The sequence below is a fragment of the Strix uralensis genome, chromosome 3, assembly GCF_047716275.1.
Source record: "Strix uralensis isolate ZFMK-TIS-50842 chromosome 3, bStrUra1, whole genome shotgun sequence".
In the NCBI taxonomy this organism is placed as follows: Eukaryota; Metazoa; Chordata; class Aves; order Strigiformes; family Strigidae; genus Strix; species Strix uralensis.
Genome location: NC_133974.1, coordinates 10,821,255 through 10,848,181, shown reverse-complemented (window position 1 = coordinate 10,848,181; position 26,927 = coordinate 10,821,255). Strand labels below are relative to the sequence as shown.

The window sequence follows — 26,927 nt, the reverse complement described above, 5'->3', positions numbered from 1 at the left end:
AAACAATGGCCTAATAACTCTGCTATTCCATTATTTTTACTTTATACTTTCCCCCATGTCATTCCTGCAAGGAGAAATCACTTTCCCCCTGGTAGTGACATTAATCATAAATCTTCAGGTCTTTCTGGTTAATCTTGCTGTCCTGGGACACTTGGTCTTATTTTTGTCATTTTTCTTCTTCTATATTTTGTAATTTTGTTCAAGTTTTATTCTCCTTCCACCTTTCTCCAAAGTTTTTAGGCAAAAATAGATATAGCACATTCATAGGTCACCCTTGAAACTGAAATGACATGACATTAGAAGCTGAATTGGAGAATAACATTGGAGTTGAGTGCTTTGGATTTTTACCCTCTTCTGACAGAGTGAGACCAATAGCCAGGAGCAAATCTCTCAACAAATCCATCCTGTTTCAGCTGTCTTTGAAATGTGAAGAATTTTTGCCAATCTTATTGCAGCTCATTTCAGACATAACACCTTGGACAGCCTTGGGTGAAGGGCATGAGATAGCTGGGCCCAGGTAAAACATTATGCCGAGAACAGATAGTGAGGTGGACAATGAGAAGGACAATGTGACCTCTCAGCAGAAAGCCCAGGGGAAATCTCTGTTAATACAGCTCACAGGCAGCACGGATGTGGCAGATACACCACAAGTGCTCACAGGAGAATTAATGAGGAGAACAAAAGTAAATTGGAACTTCTGGAATGCATTCATTTTACCCCAAAATAATCACATCTTTCCTTGATGATATTAATATGGGATTTCCTTACTTTACCACAAAAACAAAAAACAGTTTCAAGAGCAAAATTGTTTACAATTCAGTGTACAAATCTACAACCACTTCTAATTTCAAAAAGTAATGTTTTCTTTCCAAAGATTCTTGGTTTTTTTTCACTGAGCTTGGGACCAGCTTCCTGGAGATAAAATACTCACAATGGATGTGGAGCCACATCTGAGACAGGGATTAAGTGTCGCAAGCCTTTCCACAGCAATAAGGCAGGGCAAAAAGGGGGAAGATAAAGGATTCTATATCCAGGAGAAATCACATTTATCTCGAAGTGACAAGCAAGTGCAAGAACAATGTTCTTTATTTTATCAAACAGCAAACCTTTCTCATCTCCTTTGCAGAATACTTTCAGTGGCCAACTGGGCTGTGTCCTGGAAAACCGTATTAGCAGATTAATTAGTAATGGATTTTTAACAATAGTGTAGAAGATATGCACAGGAGAGAAAGATCAGGCAGTTGAATTGAATTATTATACTTGCATAGGTTTTTAGATTGACTACTTTATGCTTTTGATTGAATTATTATAATTTATGTGCTTTTCAAGTAACAATCTTTTCTGAGAGATTATTTTCTCTTGACCCATCTCCATATAGAATTATTTCCATGGCAACGGTTTGAGTGATTTGAGAAAGAAACAAAATTATGAACTTCCATTACCATTGGGTTAAAAAACTAGTTCGATTTTAAAGCAGATTTTGATTTTACAGCAGATTTTGACTTTATAAAAGATAAAGAATAGCCTTTAAAGGAGTCACAGCTATATAAAGAGGAAATTCAAACTTGATCTTTCATTATTTCTTTGTAGCAAAAATGTTATTTTCAAAAGAGGGTTATAAACATACTATTATCATTAATGTTTATATTTGAAAGTATCTTTGAAAGTAATGGGACATAAAAGATCCATTACTTCTCCTGAGTCAGCAGACTGATAAATCAATGAATAATAACCATTATTTGGTATTTCCCTGTAATTTCCTCAGTGTTGAAATGTTTAGATCAGTTAAATGTTTTAAATATGAGGCATAACTTAGAGAAACTAGATGAGCCGCGAGGGACAGATGACAATCACCCTAGGGTAAGTGAGGGACCAGCTGAAGCACTCCTTGAAACATTAGCAATTATCTTTAAGTGCACAATGAGGGTGGAAGAGGAGATCCCAGCAGGCTGGAGAAGAGCAAACAACAGAAGGAAAGGGAGAAGGATGTGGATGGAGAGAAGACAGACCAGTCAGACTCGCTTTGGTACCCAGAAGGGTTCTCCGTGAATTATTCACAACTTTATAATCACCAGCAGGACAAAATGCAAATACATCAAAAGTAGATTTTTCAAAAACAAGTCACATAAGTCAGTCTGATTCCTTTCTTTGACAGGATAACTGGTCCCATGAACAGGAGAAAAGTAGCTGATATGTTGCATCATGACTTCAGAAATGATTTTGTCATGGCCAGATGATATATATATATTTATAAATATATATATATATTTCTTAAATACAATCTAAGAGAATGTGAAAGAGATTAAATCACAACGAGGTAGGTACTGAACTCCTTGACTATGGCACCCAAAGGCAAGCTGTCAATAGTTCACTCTCTAACAAATTTTTCTTTACAAAAGTTTGCAGAGATTTTAGTCAATTTGTTTTTCACTTTGAGTTCAGATAATGGAATAGAGGATGCACTTTCATTTGTGAAGGGATGAAGCCCCTGGAGGGAAGTTTGCAAGCCTACTTGAGAGATGCAGCAGGACTCAGAGCGATCTATAAGTCAGGGGAAAAGCACAAACAACAAAATCAAATGCAGTAAAATGTTGAATTTGGGAAGGGGGGATCAAATGTGCAAATACAAAGGAGGCAGGAAACAGCATCCCCCCAAAAAAGACCATCAAACCCATCCCCAAGCATGAGTTTATATTAATAGATGAAATGTTAAATAAAAGGGGAAATGTATTCTCAGCTGTATCAGTAAGAATGTCACAGGATGTGATTTTGCTCTGCTCTTTGTTGATGAGTCTTGGGCTTGTGTGCTAAATCCAGTTTAAGAAAGTCTAGCTACTGTCCAGGACAGGCAGCTGTGACAGAGGTTTAAGAAATTAGAGTCAGGAGGAATGGCAGACAAGTTACAGTGGAAAAGATCACTGAGGGGAGAGGAGCAGGCAGCAGTGTCTTTGAATGTGGTAGGGAGGACAGCAAGCAGCTTTTTCTGTCTTTCTGGTAGCACTAGGCAAAACATATTTGATTGAAGCTGCCACAAACAACATTTGGATGAGAGACGAGGAAAATATTTTTAACCGTAAAGTGCTGAAGCAGTGGAAGGAGCTGCCTGGGGAGTTCCTGAACCTCTTCCAATGGTGATCTTGGAAAGCAGGTTAGGCAAATCTTCATCAGGGATGGTCTAGATATGCTTATTCCTGTCTTGAACTTGGCTGAGAGGAGGTAAGTGCTGTTACTGTCACCTGTATTGGATGGTACACGCATGGAAGGTCACCAATATGTAGACTGTGGGAAGATGTAGCTGGATGATGTTCTCCTCTCCTGTTTCAAAGTTTTCTTCATATTCAATAGAGGCTTTCTTCACCATCACTCAGATGTCAGTGGAAGAGATCTGGAAGCAGGAGAGGCACCAGGATCATGTTTTAACCCCCCCAGTTTCACAGGCTTGCCCTAGTGAAGTCCTCTTGATGTAAACTCCTTGGCTGCACTGTTGAAGAGCATCTGTGCCTCTCACACCTCTTCAGAGCTCAGCTCCTACACTCGCAGGACACCATCTATCCCAAGCACAAACAGGACTGATACCTCAGAAAAGAACAAAAAAACCTGTTCATTTTCAGACCTGTCATTACCTACCTGATTAGCCTTGGGTATATATTTATGTACTTACATACTTTGCTGAACAGGGCCCAGAGGGAGAAGAGTAGTGCCAGGAGCAGAGTCAAATTTGCCTGAAGGCTTCCTGAGGCACTTGCAGGATTTACCTGGAGTTTCATTAGCCAAAAAACCTCCTTCACCTAGGCAGGCTCTAAGCCTCTAATCTGATCTCATCAATAAACTACAGATTTAACTATCAAGAATCCTGTACCATGACGCTGTAATTGCTTATTAGTATGCATTTTTATAAGTGCACCATGCCCCTTGGGCAGAGCGACTGCTGGGGTGAGCAGGCTTTCCCGTTGTAAGGTAATCAAGGCTTATGCAAAAGGATTTGCTGGGAACACGCACGCTGTGTAATCCCTACCGTTAAGCGACTGAAAACAGAACTTCCTGTGGAGCCCATTTAATCCAGACAGATGAAATTCATTTCAGATGGTTTCCGTTGCTCAAATCATAATGGATAAAGGAAGAAGCGTCTTATCAGGTTGTGGAGAACATCACTCTCTTCTACAATTTTTAGAAATGGACATTGCCATGTTCACAATGGATCTTTTCTTCTCCTTCTAACATGTTTCTTCCTTTTTTGTAAATTTTCAGGCATGTCTAGGAAATCTTTTTAAATTCTAATCCTTTAATCTCAGTGTGTAATGTTTCTCTTAAAAGCTAGCATTGGAAGTGCTCTTAAAAGTCACTTGGAATGCACACAGCCTTTCAGAAGAAAATCAGACTTGTGTTTATGTCGTCTTCTCACTAATTTAAATCATGTGGTCCATTACAAGGAGGTTATAACCAGGATGGCTGTAAGTGAAGCAGGGAAGCTTATTCTAACCACTGTTAAACTTTCCTGTTTTGTGGTAATAGCAAGTTGAGGTCTAAATACTTTTGGGAAAAAATGTTGGTTATGTGGGAGAAATGTGGACCAGATCAGTTTTAATAACAAGACCTTGTGTTCATACATTATTTTGTGCTTTTCAAGGTTCTGAAAAACTATTTATAGATTAATTGCCCTCTCCAGCAGGATGCAGTTCTGGTCCCATCAAAGTTTAGTACTGGCTGAGTTCGACCAAAGCTCAATGGCTTTAAAAGCACTAAAGCAACCTTCTGGAGGGACATTGCTGTCCTGGCTGCTGCCTACTCTGGGTCAGTGTACGCTACTCCTTCCCACATGGAGGCATTAGGGACACCCCATGGTGCCAGCAGCCTGGGGGACAGGACACCTCCCAAGCTGGGCTGCTCAGAAACATGACTTCTTACCCAGTTGTCTTCTTGGCTAAGGATGCTAGGTATTCAAAAAGGGGCTTCTGGGGAGCGGTGGGTGTGTACCGCTGGGACACACAGGCACTGGGATGTTTGCTGGTGGAGGTCCAGGCATTGCTCAGAGACCAGAGGCATTGGTGGGTTTTGGTGACAGGACCTGGCACTTCCCAGCTGGTGGGACACTTGCCACCCCAGCCTACTGCTTGAGGTTGCTCATCTCGTGAAAAGCCCTTTCCTCAGTATTTTTCTCCTATGCATTTACCTTTAGCAGTCAATAGCTATGGGCTCTCCTGTGCACAGGGGTCTGTGAGATCTACAGTGTTGCACTGAATGGCCCTGAAAGCCTTCCTGTGCCTTTCTGTGCCTTTCTGCACACCTCCACTCCTGGGAAACAGCACTCACAGACAAGAGCCTTACAGGAACAGAAAATAGTGATACCAAGCATCTTAAAAGCACATCTTCCTTTTCTTCCCATTTTCATTAAATAAAAAGAGCCTACTTCAGCCCAGGCTCATCTTTTGGATGTCAGCAATGACTTTACCTTCATTTGATTTACTTCTACATCACAAAGCCCTGGATCTAGCCTTGATAGCCTGCTCTTTCACTGGACAGAAGACCAAATTCAGGCTGAATCAGCCTCTCCTGAGCCTGCAGCTGAAGGATCAGCATGAAAGCCAGAGAGCACCTGCCTCTCTCTTCCCCTCCACACTATTTTTAAAAGTCAGCTGGCTGCTGAGGCATCAGCTACCACTGCAGATATGCAGCTATGTGGCACTCCCTAACATCAGCCTCCGGGATGTTACTGGGATCTTGCTCTTGCTCAGTGCTGCAGTGCAAAGGGAGAAGGGAGAGCCCACACAGGAGAGAGCCCGGTGCTCTCCCTATCCCAGCCATCCCTTGTGTCCCTGTCCCTGCAAGCACGGCCACCTTGGGGAGGCTGAAAATCCCCACTGCTCCCAGCATCAGCAGCAGGAATACCTCTACCTCTCTACTCCAACCATGCTCAGCAGGGTTTGTCCAGTCCCTACTACCCTTTAATTTTGCTATCTCATACTACAAGGCTTGAGCTCTTTAAGGGCCAAAAGATTTCCAGGCTTTTTTTCTGATTTAGTTATTTTTAGGCTTTAAAGTTCAGCAGTGATACTTTCCTCCTCCTCATGTCTGAGTTGTGTCCTGCTGGGATAAGACAGAGAGCCTATGCTTCCTTCAACTTTGGTCATCACCTCCTCGCTTTTGAGGATAACAATCTCATAAACAACATTAGATTCTTGTGTTTCAGTTTCACAGGGAAGATTACATTTTGTGCTGCAACAGCTGAAGATTGAAGGTCGAAGGAGATCACAACCAATTCACCGATTTGGAAGTGCCTTTACCTATCTTCCCTTTGCTTGCAATACTTACTTAAGCACATTAATAACTGAATAGAAATCAAACTGCTTTCAGACAAGCTAGGGCATTAGTTCAGAAAGAACAAAGTATTTCATTAAAAAAGCTCAGTAAGATGAAAACACTCTAAAACCGGCTTATAAGAAAAAGGGCAACAAACTGTTATCTGTGCCAATTGCAAACCAGAAATAACCGGAGTTTGCAAAGATACCGGTTTAATCACTGATTGAAAGGGCTATTGTTCTGCAAACCTCGAGGCTGGAACTGTGTTGCTGTTGTGGGATCCAGTCCAGTCCCCACAATGAGGGTTAATGCAGCAGCTTCCCAGCACCGCAAGCTCCACTCCCTGCATGTGCTCTCCAAGCAAGGGGGTACACGGGGTCCTCCTCCACATGTGAGGTGTCACACCTTCCTCCTGTGCCTCCCTGAGTCCAGAAAGTAAAATATCTGTGTTCACTGGCAACTTATCAGGGTGAGAGGCAACTACCAGCTGCATTCATTATCACTGTGGCTGGTGCACCCCGTTTTGGGGACGAGTGGATTTCTGTGTGCTGGGTTCTGGGAGGATGCTTTGAGTTGTGAGGCCGGTTCCACAAATAGTCACAAGCAATTCAGCCCTTCCAGACCATTTCTGGTAAACAGGACGCTGGGTTTCACATATTCTGAGGGGGTAACCAGAGCGCCACATGGGAAAATGCCAGGCACCCATGTGCCTTTGTGTCACTTGTGTTGGCTTCGGCAGCGTCTGTCTGGATTTAAATAGGAGCCTTTCAAAACCAGAGTTTAAATGGAGCATTTAGGGCTGCTTTGTCCCAGAATAGTAAATGTCAGGAACTGTAGGTTCGTTGCAGCAGTCTGGCTCAGCTGACGGGCTTTCTTTGTGCCACTCAGATTTATATGACCTTGTGTCCTGAGATCTTCTATCTGTGGCCAATGTTTGCATGTCCCCTGGGACACTGAAAGGCAATACCGCAATGACTCTCTGTGTATGGATGTGGCAGCTGGCTCTTTGCAGTCTCTGACAGTGGGATTTTGGTCACCGATTTAGCTTCAATGCTATATGAAACTGCCTGTTGTACGTTATATGAAGCTGCCTGAAGCAGAAATTAATGAGGTAGGCAAGGCTGTGCACTCCTGGGACACGTTTCATTTTCACCCAAGATAACTGAGAATATAATGCAAATTGCCTTACCAGGAGAGGCTTCCCTGCTGTCGACCACCCCATCCTTATCCCCATGGTCCACAGAGGGACAGCACAACCCACTAAGGTGACAGGGAAAGGCTCGTACCCCCTCAGCCTTGATGAGGCAGGCATTTTCTCATCCATTTCTCCCCAAACTCAGGGGGTTGAAGGCCTCCACTCTCCACAATCCCAAGCCTTGAGCCTTGTCTCCCAACCTTATAGCCCTCAGGGGAGTCATGGGAAGGTTTTTCACCTGAAATATCCTCATACTGTAGTGGGTTAAAGCATTCCTGCATACAAGACCTGTGGGTACAGGTTTTGGAGAGGAGGGGGCAAAGGTAGTCAAGAAAATAAGATTTTCCTCCAGGTGAAAGCTCTGACCACTGTCACGCAGAAGATGAATAGAAGCTTTTCTAGTATGTTCCTGAAGGTAGACATTGTGCTACATTAAAACGCTGCTGACAGCAATACACTTGATTTGTGCCAGGCATGCCCAGGTAGTAGCTGCTGAGGCCTTGGATGCAGGAGGACACAGAATAGTGTCAACAGCCTGTGTGTAATGTGGCACCTGGAAAAGTAGTCTGGTGCTCAAATTCGATTATTCTATGAATTTAAGCCCAAAACTCGCACTTTAGCTATATTAATGGCGTTTTGCTTATGGCACTTCCCAGAGTTCTTGGTTTCCCAAATTGGAAATTATATTCCCAGGTATTAAAGTGCCTGTTGATATGCTTTCTCTTAGTGTAAAATATCTGTGAAATTATGTTATTTAACTGGTGTAGAATAATGCCAGCTGTTTGCTTACATCTCAGGAGATGACAAGTCTGCAACCACAAGGATAATAGTGGTTTATTCATTGGGTGTTGGCACTTCTGAAAATGGTTGGCAATGTTTGCTCAGAAATTGGGAAGTCATCTAATGATCCAGAACTAATCTAATTTGCATGGATATTTTACCTTAAATGCTACCTTGAACAAAATTTAAATTCTGCAAAAATGTTTAGGAAGGTAGATAAAATGAGATTAAGAAAATGTAGACAAACAGAAAACGGTACGTATCTTAAGGAGGTTGAATTATCCTCTGGAGGTTCTCATGTCTCCCCGTGGATTATACAGAGAGCCTGACAGTGCTCAGGTAACCAGCTATGACTATATACTTATTTTTAGCACCCGGTGTGTCAGGACTACTTCTGAGCATGTGTCAATTGCTTATCACCCTCTTGAACACAGAGGGTGTGATGGTGATGTACTGAGCACAAGACTGTCTCTTAGTTCTGTCACTGTGTGATGTTAATAAAGGCTTGGCTTAACAGGTCACTACTGAAAGTTTAAACGGTTCAGGAAGTAGAAATGAGGCCCATTTGAAGGCAGCAAGGCTTATTTGAAAAGTCATAGCAACAGCAGAAACTTCTAGGAGGTGAAGAGGAAAAGGAATAAAAATAGAGCATAAAGCATGTTGAAATAGAGGGTTAGGCAAGGCAGGGGCAGTCAAACTGCAGTCTCCCTGCTGAAAAGAGGAGGTTGAGTCCCTCTTAGGGAAGAAGGATTAAAGAAAGGTTATTTCTGTCACTGCATTTTGAGTTGGTTGCAAAGTAAGCTCTTGCTTTCAGGTAGGAATGGGACTTGGCTTGACTCCTGCGGAGAAGCAGGAGGGATGGAGCAGAGGAAAGGGGGGACTGCAGCTTTGCTGAGCCTCTCAGGCCACAAAGCACTGGGGGAACTGTGGATGCATGCCTGCTACAGGTCTGCTGCACATTATCTTCAGACAGTGATACCCCAGTGTCACAGTAGCATTGTGTTTCCACACATCTGCAACACAATGTGAAGAGCTACCAGTACTGGGTGATCGGACCCGATCCTTCAGCTCCTGGGCCTGGCTCTGCACAGCTCTGCAAATGCTGGGGAAGCCCAACTCTCTCCCTGGCCTCAGCAATTCCCTGAGAAGGATGCGATGCTACAGGGGGGGAGGAAGGCTCCAGCACCCTCCTCCTCCGCTGCCTCTACCAGGAGTGATACCCCAGTCAGACTGGCAGGTGAGGTGGTGGTAATGATAGGGAGATCACTGAGATATCTCCAGTGTCAGTACAGTATCAGACCTCATTGCTGTAGGTCTTTTTTTTGGTCTGGGATCTCTCCAGTAGCCAGCTGTATCAAACTTTCCCCCTTCACTGCAGGGTTGCTGACTTCAAGTTCCAGTGGAAAGCTGAAAGGGAGGGAGGAGCAGAAGCAAAAACATGTGAAGAGGGAAACAGAAAGAAATGTGCAAGGGCAAAACCTGCAGCAAACTGCTGCTGGCACCACTCTGGGACTCTGCAGAGCCAGAAAACTGTTCTGGACATGCAAATTTTGCATGGATACATGCTAAATAAGTTGCAAATATTTTTCCACTGGTCTCCTCCTTCCAGGGTTGGAGGAATAAAATAGCAGGCAAAGGGCCAGCAGCAGCAATAATGTCAGATGTCTTGCAGGGGCTGTGTTCTAATAGCTTCTCCTCTGGCCTGATAGTCAACAGAGGTCCTTGCTGATGCTCTGAGTGAGAGCAGCCTTGGTGGGTTTCCACAAGCTTCCTCTTACTCTCCTTTCAGTTTCCACATCTTTCCCCAACCCACCTCTAATTCTTCATTACTGGAGCAAGTGGAATGAGGGCTGCCTTCTTTTCATAGAGCAGACACATGAGAATTGCAAGAGTTTCCTTATCTCTGGCTCTTCTGATGATCAGGTTTTGAGCTTTCCCATAAGGGGTTATCACGGTCTGAGGGACTTGCAGTTGCAATGAGGGAGGGATGACTTTGCACTATGACACTCAACAATGAGCCTGGATAAGCAGGGGCCTCAGGGGCACAGATGGCTCAAAGGGAAGGGTAAAACCTGCAGTACCATTCCAGTTTGGCTCCATTGACATCTGCAGGAGGATCACAAGTGCACCTGTCCTGCAGAGCAATATCTGCCTCTACCAGAGCTTCTTCTCAAAAGGTCTGAAGGGAGAGGCAGCAGGCACAGATGGAGGAGAGCATCCCTGGGAGGAGTGGTGGAGACCTCTAATTCAAGGGACACAATGTTCACACTGATCACAGCTCCTCCTCTAGATGGTGACCACCTGAGGAACATGAACATACATAAGTCTGTGGGACCCGATGAGATGCATCCGAGAGTCCTGAGGGAATTGGCTGATGTAGTTGCCAAGCCACTCTCCATGGTATTTGAAAAGTCATGGCAGTCAGGTGAAGTCCCTGGTGACTGGAAAAAGAGAAATACTGCACCTATTTTTAAAAAGGGTAGAAAGGAGAACTCGGAACTATTGACCTGTCAGCCTCACCTCTGTGTCTGGGAAGATCATGGAACAGATCCTCCTAGAAGGTACACTAAGGCACATGGAGGACTGGGAGGTGATTCAAGACAGCCAGCCCATCTTCACCAAGGGCAAGTCTTGCCTGGCCAACCTAGTGGCCTTCTATGTTGGAGTCACTAAAACAGCAGACCAGGGAAGAGCTACCGATGTTATCTATCTGGACTTCTGTAAGGCCTTTGACACAGTCTGCTCCCAGTGTCCTTCTCTCTAAATCGGAGAAACATGGATTTGATGGGTGGACTGTTCTGTGGATAAGGAATTGGCTAGATGGTCGCATCCAGACAATAGTGGTCAATGGCTCAATGTCCAGATGGAGGTCAGTGACAAGTGGTGTCCCTCAGGGGTCCGTATTGAGACCAGTACTGTTTAATATCTTAATCAGTGACATAGACAGTGGGATCGAGTACACCCTCAGCAAGTCTGCAGATGACACCAAGCTGAGTGGTGCAGTTGACATGCCTGAGGGACAGGATGCCATCCAGAGGGACATGGACAAGCTCGAGAAGTGGGCCCATGTGAACTTCATGAGGTCCTGCACCTGGGTCGGGCAACCCCCAGTATCTGGGTGATGAATGTAGGCTGGGGGATGAAGGAATTGACAGCAGCCCTGCAGAGAAGGACTTGGGGGTACTGGTGGATGAAAAACTGGACATGAGCCATCTATGTGTGTTTGCAGTCCAGAAAGCCAACTGTATCCTGGGATACATCAAAAGAAGCATGGCCAGCAGGTCAAGGGAGGTGATTCTCGCCCCCTACTCTGCTCTGGTGAGACCTCACCTGGAATCCTGTGTCCAGCTCTGGGGTCCTCAGTACAAGAAAGACATGGAACTGTTGGAGTGGGTCCAGAGGAGGTCACAAAAATGATTAGAGGGATGGAACACCTGTCCTAGGAGGAAAGGCTGAGAGAGTTGAGGTTGTTCAGCCTGGAGAAGAGAAGGGAGACCTTACAGTACTTAAGGAGTTAATTAGGAGCCAGAGGGGGTTTGTGAGTTTGTTCAAACTACAGTGTGGACTCTGCTGCTGAGAAATAGCTAGCATTTAAACTGTTTGTCTCAGTATTTTAGAAAAAGTCCATTTTTGTGCTTCTTCCTTTTCCTAATTTAGATGGCTGGAGGGTGCTAAAGAGCTCATTGGAGTCCCTGCAGTTCACCAGCTCCAGCCTGCCCAGCATCCTCAGCTTTTGAGCTTCAGGCACTGACATGGGTGCAAGATACATCAATCACCACTGTGCTGCAGAAAACAAAGGAGATCTCAGCATAGCAGGAGCCAAAGATGCCTGAAAAACAGTTGCTCCTTGTTCAAACATGCAGGCTGCATCCATGTGAGGAGTTAGGCCAACCAAGCATAAAGTCTTGAGAAAGGGAAAGGATCTACATTAATCTTCATCTGTTAGTGAGAAAGCCTGCTTTCTTACAAGCTAAAATTCAGTGTTAATTAAATTGCTCACCTTCCTCCAGAGAAAATAAGTACACTGATAAACAGCATGGGATTTGAGTGCAAGTTGGCAGGCAAAACATGGTAGCTTAAGTGAAGAGGCCTGTGAGAACAAGGAGCCTCTCCATCTAGAATGAAGGTTTAAGTAACACAAGAGGTGGGGAGCCACAATGGCCAAAATGATGTGTAAACCCCTGCCCTCAGTCCTCTTTGACTTCCACAGAAATGCTCTGTGGGGAGCAGGCAGGGTGCTGTCATAGCTGCTGCAACAGGGGCAGCAGACAAGGGACACCCGCCAGAACACAGGAGTGGGTGAAACCAGTGATCTGAGCTGAAAAGTCAAGGGAGGGCTGTCCCTGGGTGGCTGGTAGGCACTGAGTCTTGTGGCAATTTGCTCTTCTTCCAGCTCTGAAGCTGGGTTAAGAGCTAGTGATCTCCAGAGCGAACACCTTCAACAGAGGCCACCTAAATACCTCAATATGTGATATGACTTTCCTGCTGTTGTGGGTCATCACAGAATCACAGGATGGTTGATGAAGGAAGGGATGTCTGGAGGTCATCTGGTCCAAGCACCCTGCTCAATTGGGGCCACCTAAAGCTGGTTGTCCAGGACTGTGTCCAGACAGTCTTTTAGTATCTCCAAGGGTGGAGACAGCATAACCTCCTTCGGTAACCTGTTCCAGAGCTTGGTCACCCTCACAGTGAAAAAGTGTTTTCTAATGTTCAGAGAGAACCTCCCATGTTTCAGTTTGTGCCCACTGCCTCTTGTCCTGTCACTGGGCACCACTGAAAAGAGCCTGGCTCTGACTTCTTTCCACCCTCCCTTAAGGTATTTATATACATTGATGAGATTCCCCCTGAGCCTTCTCTTCTCCACACTGAAAAGTCCCAGCTCTCTCAGCCTTTTCTCAAAGGATAGATGCTCCAGACCCTTAATCATCTTCGTGACCCTTTGTTGTACTGTCTCCAGTATGTCCATGACTCTCTTTTACTGGTAAGCCCAGAACTGGACCCAGAACTCCAGCTGTGACCTCACCAGTGGTGAGTAGAGGGGAAGGATCACCTCCCTTGACCTGATGGCAATACTTTGTCTGATGCAGCCCAGGCTATCATTTGCTGCCTTTGCCACAGGGACACGTTGCTGGCTTGTGTTCAACTTGGTGTCCACCAGGATACCCGGATCCTTTTCTGCCAAACTGCTTTCCAGCTGGGTGGCCCCCAGCATATACTGGTGCATGGGGTTGTTCCTTCCCAGGTGCAGTACTTTGCCTTGTTGAACTTCATGAGGTTGGCCAATTTCTCCAGCCTGCTGAGGTCTCTGGAGGGCACCATGACCCTCTGGCATATCAGGCACTCCTCACAATTTTGTGTCACCTGCAAACTTGATGAGGCTACCCTCTTTCCCCTCATCCAGATCATTAATGATGTCAAACAGGACTGGACCTAGTTATAGACCCCTGGGGTACACTGCTAGTCACTGGCCTCCAGCTAGAGTCTGTGCCACCAATTACCACCCTCTGGGCCTGGCCATTCCGCCAGTTTTCAGTCCACCTCACTGTCTGCTCAACTAACAGCTTGTCTATGAGGATCTAATGTGAGACAGTGTCAAAATCCTCACAGAAGTCCAAGCAGACACTATCCACTCCTCTCCCTTCATCTACCAGGCCAGTCATTTCATCATACAAGTTTGTCAAGTTGGTCAAGCACGACTTCCCCTTAGTGAAACCATGCTAACTACTCCTGATGATGTTCTTGTCATTCATGTACCTGGAAATGGTTTCCAGGGATGAAGTTAAGGCTGATCAGCCTGTAGTTCCTTGGGTCCTCCTTCTAGTCCTTTCTGAAGATAGGAGTGATGTTTGCTTTCCTGTAGGCTTCAGGCACTTACTCCTGTTTTATGGGAGAATATGTCAGTCTTTAAAAGATGTGGTAAAACAGCATCATTGCTGAAAAGACTGCATGTAAGAGAGGGTTTTTCTGGCCTGGCCTTGCTGCCACAGAACAGACTTCAATATTTGTAAACATTTCAGAGATAAAGGGTCCCTCAGAAACCAGAATTTTGACTCCAGCCTTCTGTGTTTTGACTCCGTTCATGGATTCACAAATAACATCTGGCATGCCACGCCTCTGCTCAGTCAACCTCACGGGCTATAAAACATTCTGACTACAGAGACAGGAACATAGAAGTTGAAGTCCCTGTGGGCATCTCTCCCTAATGGTTCACCTCTGTGACAGGGAGCTTGCGGCAGTCTCGATGACTGGTCTATGCTCAAGGGTCCCAGCTCTCCAGTGAACTGTGTCAACCATTCCCCAGTTGGCAGAGGAAATGCCTTGATACTCATCCACACAGTAAATGAAGTAAGAACAACAACAACAAAAAGATAATTAGGGAAAGATATCCAATAGAGATGCAAATTAACAAAGCCCTTTATAGATCCTGGGATTTTGTGTACTTATTACTTCTATTAAATGTGACATATCAAAAGCTTCCCTTTGCCAAAAATGCTGTTTCACTCTTTCTCTCTGACCTCACTTAGCTAGTTCATGAACAAAAGGGCAGATTAAAGGAGAGATGAATACAATTTTTTAAACAGTTTGACTGTTGGAAAAAATGCCACGTATAAAATTTTCATGAAACATACAATATTTTAAAATACTTTATTTTGTTGGAGGTTTTGAACTATTAATTACCAGTAATATTCGGAAGTTCAATGTTTTGCTACCAACCACTCCCTGGCTTGCAAGGAGCTTAACCAACTCCCCCCATGCCATTCTTGCTGCTTCTCCTGTTTCCTCCTTGTATCCAAGCTTGCAGCATGCACTGCCTGATCTATGTGGAAAAAAGCACTAAATAGACCTTTGCTCTAGGTTACAGCTCAACAAAGAAGGGCTGTTTCTTGAAACAGGACAGGGTGCTTGCCTAATGTGGAAGGTCCCTGGCAGGCCACCACACAGCCAGTGCAGTTTTGTGGTCTGTAACCCTAACATGCATGGTGAGGCACTGGGTGGAGGTCTTTAGGGGCTGGGTCAGTTAATGGGAAGCAGGTTTTACAGAGTCCTAGTCATGGGCTAAGCTCATAGGGCAGCAGAGCCCATTGCCAGGCTGATTTCTCACTGACTTCAAACAGGCAGGCACAAGTGCTTTCCTCCTTCTGCCCATCTGTGACTTTGTTTTCATCTCCTAAAATTGTCATTTACTACTTCAGGGCCCCCTGGGTTTCAGCAGGGACATCTTGTTCCTTATCCACAACTGGGGTTGGATGAAACTTCTGGTGGTGGAGATCTCTGAGGAGGCAGTGCCACCAAACGGTGCACCTCCAAAAGGTGCACAGCAATCCCTCCCTCGTGCCACCCCATGTGCCATCTAGCTCTTTCCAGCTGTGCTGGTTGGAGACCAGTCATCCTCAGCAGGCATGGATTTACTGACAAAGCTAAATGGTCATGAGACCTCAGTGAACACTGGCCAGTATAAGGCTCCAGCAGGTTGTGTGTCTGTGGCAGGATGTGTAGCTTGGCTGGAGCCAGCACTGCTGGATGGGAGTGGAGATAACATCCTAAAACAGCCAGGGGCAATGACAAGGGCATGGTGAGCATCCTGAGGAATGGGAGGCATATTCTGCCTGGCAGAGGGTCAGACATGTTCACTCCCATGCGTAGTGGGAGTTGTGACGACTGTCTGGACTGACATTTCAGCCTTTGGGAGATATGAGGCAATTCGGTGTAGCTGCATCCTCTCTCACTGCAAGCTAAATGATGTCAAACCTAACCTCTGCTGCCCAAGGCTCAGATCACGCTTGAGCACTTGCTGCTGCTGAGGTGCTGTGTGATAACTTGCCAATCTGCAGTCATGTTTCGAAGCCTCTTAACGTGTGCAAATCAGGAGCAACTCCATAAAAGTCAATTACACTGGTGCAAAGCATCAGCAACAAGCCTTGTGTGCATTTATCAGTGAGGTTAGGCCTGTTAGTCATGTGTTACTCAAAACTGTACAGAAAAAAATAAAAACCTGGCTGACACTCATTGAAGTAACTGCTTCAAGCTTAGATTTATAGGAAATGGTCTGTGTAATGGGAAACAGAGCTTTCCTTCTAAGCTCACATGCCACTAAATAGTTTTACCATCTTCCACATGTCCTTGCCAGTCATCTTTTGTTATGGTGAGCACATTTTTTTTTAATTAACATCCTTTGGGAAGTCATAGTTAGCTTGGGAATTTCTTTTATTTTGAAAACATCTTCCTTGGGACTGAGTCAATGTAAAAAGCTCGTGTACCATAGAGAGAAAAAAGGCAATTATGAGAACTACTGTGCTCTTGCTTCACGTTGCAGCTTCCAGTAAATGTCCTAGCAAAGCTGCAGTCCTAGTGCTTGCGTTGGACCCTTGGGAAAAGGCAATCTGCACCTGCCCTGGGGGCCAGGCACCAGAAGGACTTTTTGCCTATGATGCTGAGGTGGTTGGTGGTCCCTGGCACACGACTGGCCATGATGGTCTCCCTCAGTGTGAGAACCAGCTCACACCATGGACCACTCCTACGATGGCATTGTTCCCCTGTGCCAACTGGTCTCAAGACTAGAGATCCTGCAGGGGATCATCTACTTGTAGGGTTGCAAGGTGCTTTTTAATAAACACTTGAATACTCTTGTGCCTACCTCTCGGTCTGGAACTGTATCTGCTCCCCAAAGAGGTAGACTCAGAAGCTGCTCATTATCAGGTATGGGCTCCTCCTGCAAATATTAATAGACTAGTATCAGGTCATTTGTCAATCCATCTCCTCTTGTTTCCCTTCCTCTCCAAGAACTTTGCAGTCCTGAAAACTGATCTTCTCCATGTCCTGGGTTTCAGTGCTGGAGGTTTTCTTACTAAAAACACAGGTGTTTCAGTGCCCAGGTGCAGGCACAGGAGAGAAAGACCCCAGCACAGCAGACTTGCTTGCCACATTGCAAAGAGAAAACCTTTGTCTCTCAGCCAAACACTTTCTCAGCAGCAGTGCTGCAGTCTGTCCTTGAAAGACTTGACCTAAAGAAAATCTTTCCTCAAGAGAAAAGCACAGCCTGCTTTGTATGGCAGATGCAAGCCAACAGAAATTGCTCAAATGCTACAGCTTATTCTTAAGTGTGAATAGTCCTGGATGGTTTCTTTAAACACTGAGCTGTGCACGTGGAAGAGAACTAGCAGCAGCTCTGCTTTGTGCCACGCCTGACCAGACTCTGGTCAGAAGAGCACAGGAACATCTCTGCTGTGTGAGCCCTGCATTGGCTGCACATGAAACTGCTCTGTGTTGTATGTCTGGGGTGCCCTGGGGCAGGACAAAGCACCCCAGAGCTAAAGCATTTGCACTTTCAGCATAAACCATGATTTTGGAGAGGGCAGCCATGGCTGTATATACCTGGAGTAAGTGCCTCAGGGTGCATATGTGTCATTGGGCAGGGCTGGTTTTCCATGCTGAGACCTGCCCCTGAGCCCAGCTCACCGTCCTGGGCACATCCCGGGAGAGCTGAGAAAGGATGGGGGTAGCACAGCCTGCATTGAGAAGAGGTTGGGCAGCACTGCCGGGGGCCGAGAGGGAGCATCACGCTCATGGCAGAGAGTCACTCACACCATGTCTGAGCCTTACAATGCTGTGTCAAACTTTCCTCAACAGAAGCTGACATTTTGCCATCGCAGGCAGGAGTCCTGGAGGATTTGTTATTGAAACAATGTTCCCCAAGAGAGGACAACCAGACCTGGTGAAACACATGGCCATGAAAAAGTGTGTCTGAAAAAGGGCATGGAGCTTTCTTTCCTATTGCATGTACAAATCATTTTTTAGCAAATGCATCTCTCCTTTGTGGGGCTGAACTCAGACCAGGTGGCACAGTAAGACAATGGCTACCACAGTCTTTGAGTAGGGTGTTTGCTAGAAACTAGGAAGTTTTCCCACCAGATTATAGCAGTTATGAAGGTAGTGAGATGAAGACCTTAAAACTGAGACCGTCACTGATAACGGATGTTCTCCCAGTGAATGTAAATCCATCACTCACTTTGCAGCCCCCTCTGAGGTTGCAGACCACAGGCATGCACAGCAGACATATGTGACCATCAGCAATAGAGGGAGGGAGAGGCAGCTCTGTGTGTATGAGCACATTAGTCACCGCTGCCGCAGGGTTATTTTTAACTGCCTGTCTTCTCTGGGCAATGTTTTTCACACAGAATTTCTAAAGGGACAAGAGGGGCTTGACACTGCCACCATTCCACGCTGCACAAGAACAAAGTGCTTACCAGCAAGAGATATGCCCAGCGCAAAGGCACCTTATGGCCAAACAAATTCAGCTTCAGGAAACCAGCAGCACAACCCTCAGTCCCACCTCTGCATCTCCAGCTGGTGCAGAGCTGAGCACAGCTGCATGGACCTAAGATCTATTACCAAGGATCCCATCCCAGAACTTAAGCGTTTGGATCTAGAGTCATTCAAGACCAAACAGGTCTTCAGAAGCCACCCTGCCCTGCAGGGGATTCATCAAACTGTCTGCAAAAGCTCCAGATGTCTCCCAGCTTGATTAATCTGTCATAAATTAAAAATCTGGCCCAGCTCAGGTGAGGACACCGTGTCACTGCAAGGGTGATGCTGCTGTGCAGAGAGGACTTTTCATACAGGAGTCAGTGGCATCCTCTGTTTTTTTCAGCTGTGCCTCTCTGCTCTCAGTGTCTGTTGAGGTTATGTACAACTAAATCCAAGGATCAGACCTGGGAGAGGCTTCTCCTGAAGGGTCAGATATCCTGGGGCTATGGGGAGGAGCTCTTTGCCATTAGCAAAGGGTACTGTGTCTCCAGGTGTCCTGCAGCTGGGAGGAACAAAAGGCAACACGGGGGCAAAGGCACTTTGCTGTAGACACTGGTAATAGCAGATAATTTCATAAGAAAAGAGAATTGAAGTGCAAAGTCTTTCCATGCACGAGTGCCACCTGCAGCAGTCCAGCCCCATGCTCTGAAGCTGGGACATGAGGGTGTCCCTGCTCCTGCGCTGCAGAGATGGGGGAGGTGGACAGGGCTGTCCCAGCTGGTCACCTGCAACCCCAGGCCAGAGTAAACTCCTGGGCCATTCCAATAAAAACTCAGCCCCATGTTTGTGTGTTGAAACAATGATGTCTTTCTCTTTCTGGTGTACTAATAGACAAAAAAATTGTTCTCTGTATGGGAGGGGTCTGCCTTTACGCTGGTTACATACCAGTGGGGAGTGAAGGCTGGCCAAGGATGGGACATGTGACTTTAGGAAGAATTAAATTCTACTGGATGGAAGGATATAGGGCAGAGGTAAATCACCTCTGAGAATAGGACTGGCCTGGAGCACAGCTCTGCACAAAACTCCACCCACCCCACTGGAGGGATGGGGACATGTGTCAGGAAGCAGCAGGCACAGGAAGGATGTTGAAGGAGAAAGCTCTTCTGTGCTGGCTCCCCCACCACAGGCTGCAATTAGGAGGTGCCACCCTCAGTGCCAGCACCTCTGCTGGGACACCCAGTGTCATGGTCCTCAGGACAAAGCAGCAGTGGCATTTGCTATCCCAGGGATGTGCTGAGGCATCCCAGCTGTTCAGCACTCCCCAGTTCAGGCTCAGTGTGTGGTCCCAGGCCAGCCGTGAAGCCAAGGGTTTTGTCAGCATGGAAAGACCGTGTTCATCTCAACCTGACCTTATTATTTTAAACCCTGGTGGTAGAGGAGTTGCTCAGGTTATAGACAAAACTGGCAGAATGCAGCAAAGGTTTCTGAAAGGTTTCAGTATCAACAGAAATTTCACCTTATTGAAGCAATTTCCTCACTTTTAATCTAACCTCTAAACCCAGCAGTTTTATCCTGAAGGACAGGGAAACATTTGGAAACCCATTAGATTCTCTACCGTTAGCTATTTCCATGGGAAAATGGAAGTTGGCTATAGCAGCAAATGAACAATAGTAATACCCAGCAAGTCATTCCTGGCCATTTTCATTGCATAATGCTACAAATCACACAAGCATTGTGTCTGTCCACATGGAGCACAGGGACTGGACTCTGGCTTTCCCCCAGCCCCTATAAAGGAGAAATATCTCAACACTGGGGAAATCCTGGGAACAGAGATACAGATCTGTCTTTTTGTTCTTAAATTCACTACTAAACCTTTTAATTAAATGAAATACCAATCCCTCCTATATTACGTGAAGGCGGTGCCAAATAATTGATTGAGATACAAAAGCCACATGGTAAGCCCTTTAAGATCAAAATACCTGTGGAGATTTTCTTCAAAAGCAGTCACAGGTTTTAGGTTCTCTTGATGATTCTTCTCCCATTTGCTGTATTTATTTTGTTGAGGTGTCAGGCTGGTGTCAGAAAGGCGGTAGCCAAGTCTCGGTGCGACAGGTCATGTTCACGAGTGTAGGACTGGAGAAGGCAAGAAGGTCCTGCTGCCCACAGCACGGCATCACCTCCACCGTCTGCCCCACAGACTGCTCTAGCAGCTGCTTATCGCTGGGCCCCAGCCACCGGGCTCTGGCATCCTGTGCCAGTCCAAGGTTCATTACTGGAAATCCCAGTGTGGCAAAAGCAGAGCAAGGAGAACAATTTCCTTTTGGCTCCTGTAAGCACTTCCTCTGGGTTGTCATTATGTTCACACTCTTATAGGAGGAATTAGGTGATTGACTATTAGAGATGTTATCAAAGGCAGTGATATTAAAGGAAAAAGGGGCCACCCTTTGTACTCAGTTCATGGGGATTTGCTGGAGACATCCTGAGCTGCTCAGACTATAGGCAGAACAGCCTTTAAAAGGATGGAGGAATTTACATACCGAAAAGAGTGAAAAAAATCCAGAATCAGATAAGAAACAAACTGATTTAATATATACATTATCTTTGGGTATAGAAAATATACTGAACAATCCCAAAGGCTCATCCCTACGCAGATGGAAATTTGTTTCTAGGGAAATGGAGACTGTACAGCTTTTTGGACTTTAGGAACATGTAGCTTTCTCTCATGTTCATCTGCATGCTGCATTATAGCACCACATTCTTAAAGATGTAAATGGGAACGAGCTGAGAAAGTGATGGGCAAGGCATAAACCATTTTCGTTTTTCCCCAGCGTTGTCTGTTCCAGGGCACTGTCACACTTTCCTCATTAAAGATGGAAGCCAGTGGGAGCTGGGTGTCCTTGTTTCTCTGAGCTCAGACATCCAGCTAGATGTCAAAAATTTGTCAGATTGCCTTAGGAGCTACTGCCCTGAAGAATGAAATGTGTATATATGTATAAATTTGAGATTCTTTTTAGTTGACTATGATGCACAAAAAGACCCAGGTAACTCTTGGGCTTCCTGACTGCCATTTGAAGGATCTAGCTTCAGAGTTTGACCTTTGAAAACTCATGAGCTGCCTAGTCCTGGTGCATCTAGTGTCTGTAAACCCCTCAGACACTGACATTTATGTCTCTCAGGCCAGTGATTTTCCATCTGTGGTTCACAACAAATTTCAGAGAGGCTGCTGAAAGCCAGGTCCACTGTCAGCAGGCTTATTCTCATCACACAGATGTGGACACCCACCCTGAGGTTTGTAAATTGGCAAAACTGGATGTCACAGATTCAGGCATGTTTCTGGGCATACCCAGAAATGCCTCAGCTGCCTTCTTTGCTGAGTAGGATCAAACCGTGTTTAAAACACATCTGGGGAGGATGTGTCAAGACCTGTGTTTTATGTCCTAGGTCAGTGGTTAGGCAGCTGCTGGGGGTAACGTGCATAGCTGTGCCTCCCTTACAGGAGACAAGCCCATGCCTCCTTCTTAGCAGGTAGATGCTTTAAGTGTCTGGCCAGCGGAGACTCTGGACAGGGATTCTGTAAGTTCTTCTATGAAAGACGTTTTATTTTGTGTTCATTAGGACAGAAAGGGTGTGAATGCTGGGTACTGCCCAGGAGTAGGGAGACCTGCTATCAACCCCTGCTGCAGGGAATAGGTAGTGTAAAAATACAAATCCTTCCATTCATCTTAGGGGGGGATTAAAATCAGATACATACCCTCATGTCTATATTATGGAGGCATAGCTATTTACATGCACTTGATGGCCTAAAGAACATTTACTTTTCCTATGCATACAAAACCATGAAATAATGTTTATGTTTAGGGGAACATCAAACTCCAGAACACTGTTTAACAGAGTCAATTAAGTTAAAATTAATTCAGAGAGAGTGGAGAAACAAACTATGGTCACCCATGTCTGGAGACTTCTTACTAGCCAAGCAGTAAATGATAGTGCCTCTTCCAGCCCTGCTGTGGTGAGTGGAAGGGGAGAGAAGGGAAGAGGAGGAGAGGGGAGGATGTAGGGCTTAGGTCTATCTGTTCCTTGAGGAATCTGCTTTTGTGTATGACTTTTCTCCAAGAGGTAAGACCTGGATAACGTGCTCAAAGCAGATCCATTTTTTCTCCCCAGTGAAATCAGTCAAACTATTGAAAAATAGATCTTCCCTACAAATCTTACCTTGCTCATGTCCCTAGATCACTGCTGCTGCAACAACATTGCAGCTAACACTTATCTTCAAAATTCAGGCCTCTTGGGATGCATGCTCCAGAATGGGAGCAGACACCCAGCAGGGAGGTGTCTGGGTGCCAGGCTGCAATTCTTGCAGCAGCTCCAGCCCTCTGCCCCATCCCTGCACACCCTGCCTTGCCCCCTCAAATGCTCTGCCTGGATTAGCCTCATGTTTTAGCTACTCCGTGGCTTTTCCAAGGGCTTGTCTCTCCTTTTACGAGCTCGCCAGAGTACCCGGGCTTCAAATTTGCTCAGGACAAACCCTCTCCCGTCATCACCATCACGAGCAGGCTGTCCCCACGCAGGTAGCAGCAGTGGGAGTCATTAACAACAGGCAAATAAATAAGGAACCAGCAATTGCTGCAATAGACAGGCAAACTGCCAAAGCAGCACTTACAGCTTCCTAGTCCTAAAAGCCATGGAGAGAAGCAAGGGCACTCCGACAGTGAGGAAAGTGATTGGGGTTTTGCTAACCATTTCAGCCTTTTTATAGCAAAATTGAGCACTCCTGTTTTCCATCTTTGTCTCTCCCTTGGTGGCACTGTGTTGGTGTTAACAGCAACAGGTACTTTCAATCATCAAAAAATTACCTATCTCAACCCATGTATGAAGACAACACCCATTCCTGCAAGTCTGTACCCATATGAGTCTTCCCACTGGTACCAGCAAAGGAAACCTGGGTGCATCTACCTGAGTGTTTTGCCTTGCATCAAGTGTGAACTCTGAAGAGACTCTCCCTCTTCTCCCCACCTACTGCTTCAGTTCACATCAAGGAAAGGTCCTAGAGAAAATAACTAAACTTTTGGGTGAAATGGCTGGGTGTTGCAGACCTGGAGAGCACTCCTGAAGGACACTTGCTCCACAGGACCTGGGAGAAGTAGCTCAAGGTAGCCCCCAGCCATGCAGAGTGAACAGTGGGGCATTGACCTTGACTTTCACCAGCCCACCCTGCTCCCCTCACGGCACACTGCCTCCTCTTTCTCCCACCTACCCCCCACATTTCCTTATCACACAATGCAGATTTGCAGAATTGCATCTCCAAGCACCTCTCCCACCCTGTCTGCAGCAGCAGGAGACAACACAGCAGGGCTGGGTGCGCTGGCTCACAGTGATGCCCGAGGAGGCCCTGGAGGGAGCTGGCAAGAGAAGCAGGGCTCCTCATTAGTTGCTGTCAACAAACCCCGCTAATTGATTTCCAGCCTCCCATGACTGTTTGTGAAGGCAGGGCCCCCGAGCCCCTTGCCAAGAGTGTGTTGTATTTATTTGACTTGGTTGCTCAAGGCAGTGTCTCAGGACAGGGCTGGGCTGGGTTTCTTTGCACGCACATGAAAAATGAAGTAACGGGCCAAGGGCTCCCTCCGTGTTCACCACCAGGCATAACTTCTGCTGTCCTGGTTTGGGGAGCAGGACTAGCACAGCCTGGGTTCGGGCACATGCATGTGATTTGGTTTAGCCCCTCAGTCCAGCACCGCTGCTGAGAGATCATCTCCAGGTAACTTTGGAGGCAATCCATGAAGCACCCAAAGGAGGTCAGAGCACACCAGAGCACTCTCTGCTTTCCTTGCATTTTTCTAAGGACTTGGAGGTTTTATTTTAAAGAGAAGCACATGCCCACATCAAGGTAGAATGCTGTGAGTGACAGGAGGCATGAAGGGCTATTTGTGCCTTGTGCTCCCTTCCACAAATGCAGCTTAATTATTGCTTGCAAAGAGCCTGGAGCTTCTGTAACAGGACACAAGGAAGAAAGGCACAATCTTAATTTTACACATACAGGGTTTTATGTAGGTGCATGGCCCTTTGGATAACTTATCAATGAAATATTGTTCCATCATTGCATGACATAAGCAGCTCTTATCTTTGGCTGGATGGGCTGACACCAAATGCGCCTTAGGAAAAAAAGCCTTTTGGGGTAATGAAAGAGGTGGGGCGCCACTCTCTAGCTTCCCATCTGCACAGGGAAGTCAGGATGGTGCTTATTTTTTGGGTGCAAATGCTGCAGTGCAAATCAGAGAGCTTGTCTCATTAAAATCCCACAGGCCAGCTGCAGGTACAGTCCTCTTTCATTATTCCTGAAATATTTATCAGCCAGGCTTTCCAAAATACACCACTAATCCAAGCGATTGCAGGAGACCAAAAGGTATTTTTCTCCTCAAGTGTTCCCCCTTGTGGGTTTTAAAACATTCTTCACTTCAGGTTTGAAAGGAACTTGGAGTGAATACGAACTTTGCGCAAGAGCAGGGTGAAAACCCTCTGCAAATATTTTCCCATCACCTTCATGCAAGCCTGAAAAACTGCAGAGCAAGAAGAGCTTTCCACTGCACAACTCGGATGCACCTCCCCTTTGTGTTGCTGCCTTATCCCATCTCCACTTCCCAACAGGCAGACACCCTCTCCCCTCGCCTGCTCCTGGCATCTCATCCCCTTGCTGGGTCAACGCTGGTGGGGTTAATGGCACACGAGGCAACATGCCTGGGTTGGGATTCATCCCTGGCACACCACCTTCATGACAGGCAAGTAATCCACTGACATCACGCCATAGCCGCAGTCTACCACCTGATGCTATAAATATTCAATGGTTTCACAGCCAGAGAATGTACTTTTTTTTTTCCCCCTGCCAGGAGGTCTCAGAGCCCTCTGCTTTTCTGCGTAGGGAGGCAGCTCTTCACATGAGCTGTCAGTCTGGAGAAGCCGATGCTCGGCTCCCTTCCTCCTGCTGAAATGGGGTTGTGTTGTGAATGGGTGATTTAGATTGCCTAAAGAATCACCATCAAAGGTATTTCCAAAAGTGTTTTTAGTATGATGTCATAAAAGTGCGACTTAACCATGTTCGATGGCCAGGTTCACTCCATTACTGTACAGCACAATCATTTGAACAATGATTTAAAACTACCAAGGCACAAATCAAAGTTACTAAGACAAAATCAAAGTTACCATACTACAAGGTTATGCACGATACTGGTTGCTTACCAAAGATCTGCTGTTGGTAAAAGGTCTCTCTGCTTCGAGGAGCAACCTTGAGAGGTGTCCCAGCTCAAGGGGAGATCATGGCCATGCAGCCAGGCAGCTTAGCCAGGAGAGCTCAAAGAAGGCTCACTTAGGCTGTCATATTTATGGAATAAAGTGGTTGGCTCGTAGTCAAATTACATGTGATGGGAAAGGTATGCATGAGACTCCTTGTACACACAACGTTCTTGTTCTTTGTTCTTGGATAAATGAGTCATGGAAAAGCCACATGCTATTCGTGTGTTAATCACATGATTGGTGTTCCAAGCTCATATGCATTGATGCTCATTGTGTTACTCTGCTCCTTTGTGGGTTTTCAGAGAACAGATTGAAACTAGAGGAGTTCTTGGCCTGTTTAAGGCTCAGGCCTTTATCTCCTTTGGAGCCTGTACCAAACTACTGCTAGTTTGGTTAAGGGGTCGAGTGCATCTCTCACAGGTTAGCAGTCATATGCCTCCAAGGATACAGTGGCACAGCACAGCTGAGGTCTGTAGGAGGGCAGAAAAGTGCCTCAGTGCTAACACCCAAAAATGAAACTTTATTGAAACAGAATTGAAACAGGGCGGTGTCTTTCTGAGTGAACTGGTTTTCAACATTTTTTTTTCTTTAAAAAAGCTGTTGCAGTTGTTCACATATCCCTGGATTTTGGTTCAGATTTAAAATTAAATTATAATTTAGTAGTTTTATGGGTAAAGTGATACTCCAAATGAAGACCTACTTCCATTGTCTCTGGTCAGTGCTTTCTTTAACAGTTTTGGTTAGGAGGTTTTGTCTGTCTGTTTGAGATTCCGCCTTTCTGCGGTGATTTGAAATGGAGATGTTTTCTGAAACCTTCAGATTTCCCTACGAATAGATCCACCACCCCAACACTTCCAGCTACAGCTCTCCCAGGATTAACAAGTATGAACCAATTTTTTAGACTCCCTGAGAAAATGCACTTTTGCTGCGAGGTGAGCACACGGCAAGAGGGACAGACCTCTGCTTACCCACAGGAGATGGGCCATCATGGCTTGAGAGGAGACAAGTCCCACCTGGGACAAACCACTGTCTCTCCATTTTCCCTGCATCGGCTGACATGAACCTCCTTGTGTACCTGCCGCCAGTACATTTTTTGACTAGCTTGTCTGCTAACAAATGACCCAAA

General features: G+C 45.9%; 1 long non-coding RNA gene across 1 annotated transcript; it reads right to left on the bottom strand.

Moving 5' to 3' along the window:
* Positions 1 to 1,484: 1,484 nt before the first annotated feature.
* Positions 1,485 to 25,851, bottom strand: LOC141941714 (uncharacterized). The gene is made up of 3 exons (XR_012628394.1): positions 25,748 to 25,851; positions 16,908 to 16,982; positions 1,485 to 3,576 (listed from the first exon to the last, which is right to left on the bottom strand). It is a non-coding gene; the product is annotated as an uncharacterized LOC141941714 (long non-coding RNA).
* Between the last annotated feature and the right edge of the window lie 1,076 nt (positions 25,852 to 26,927).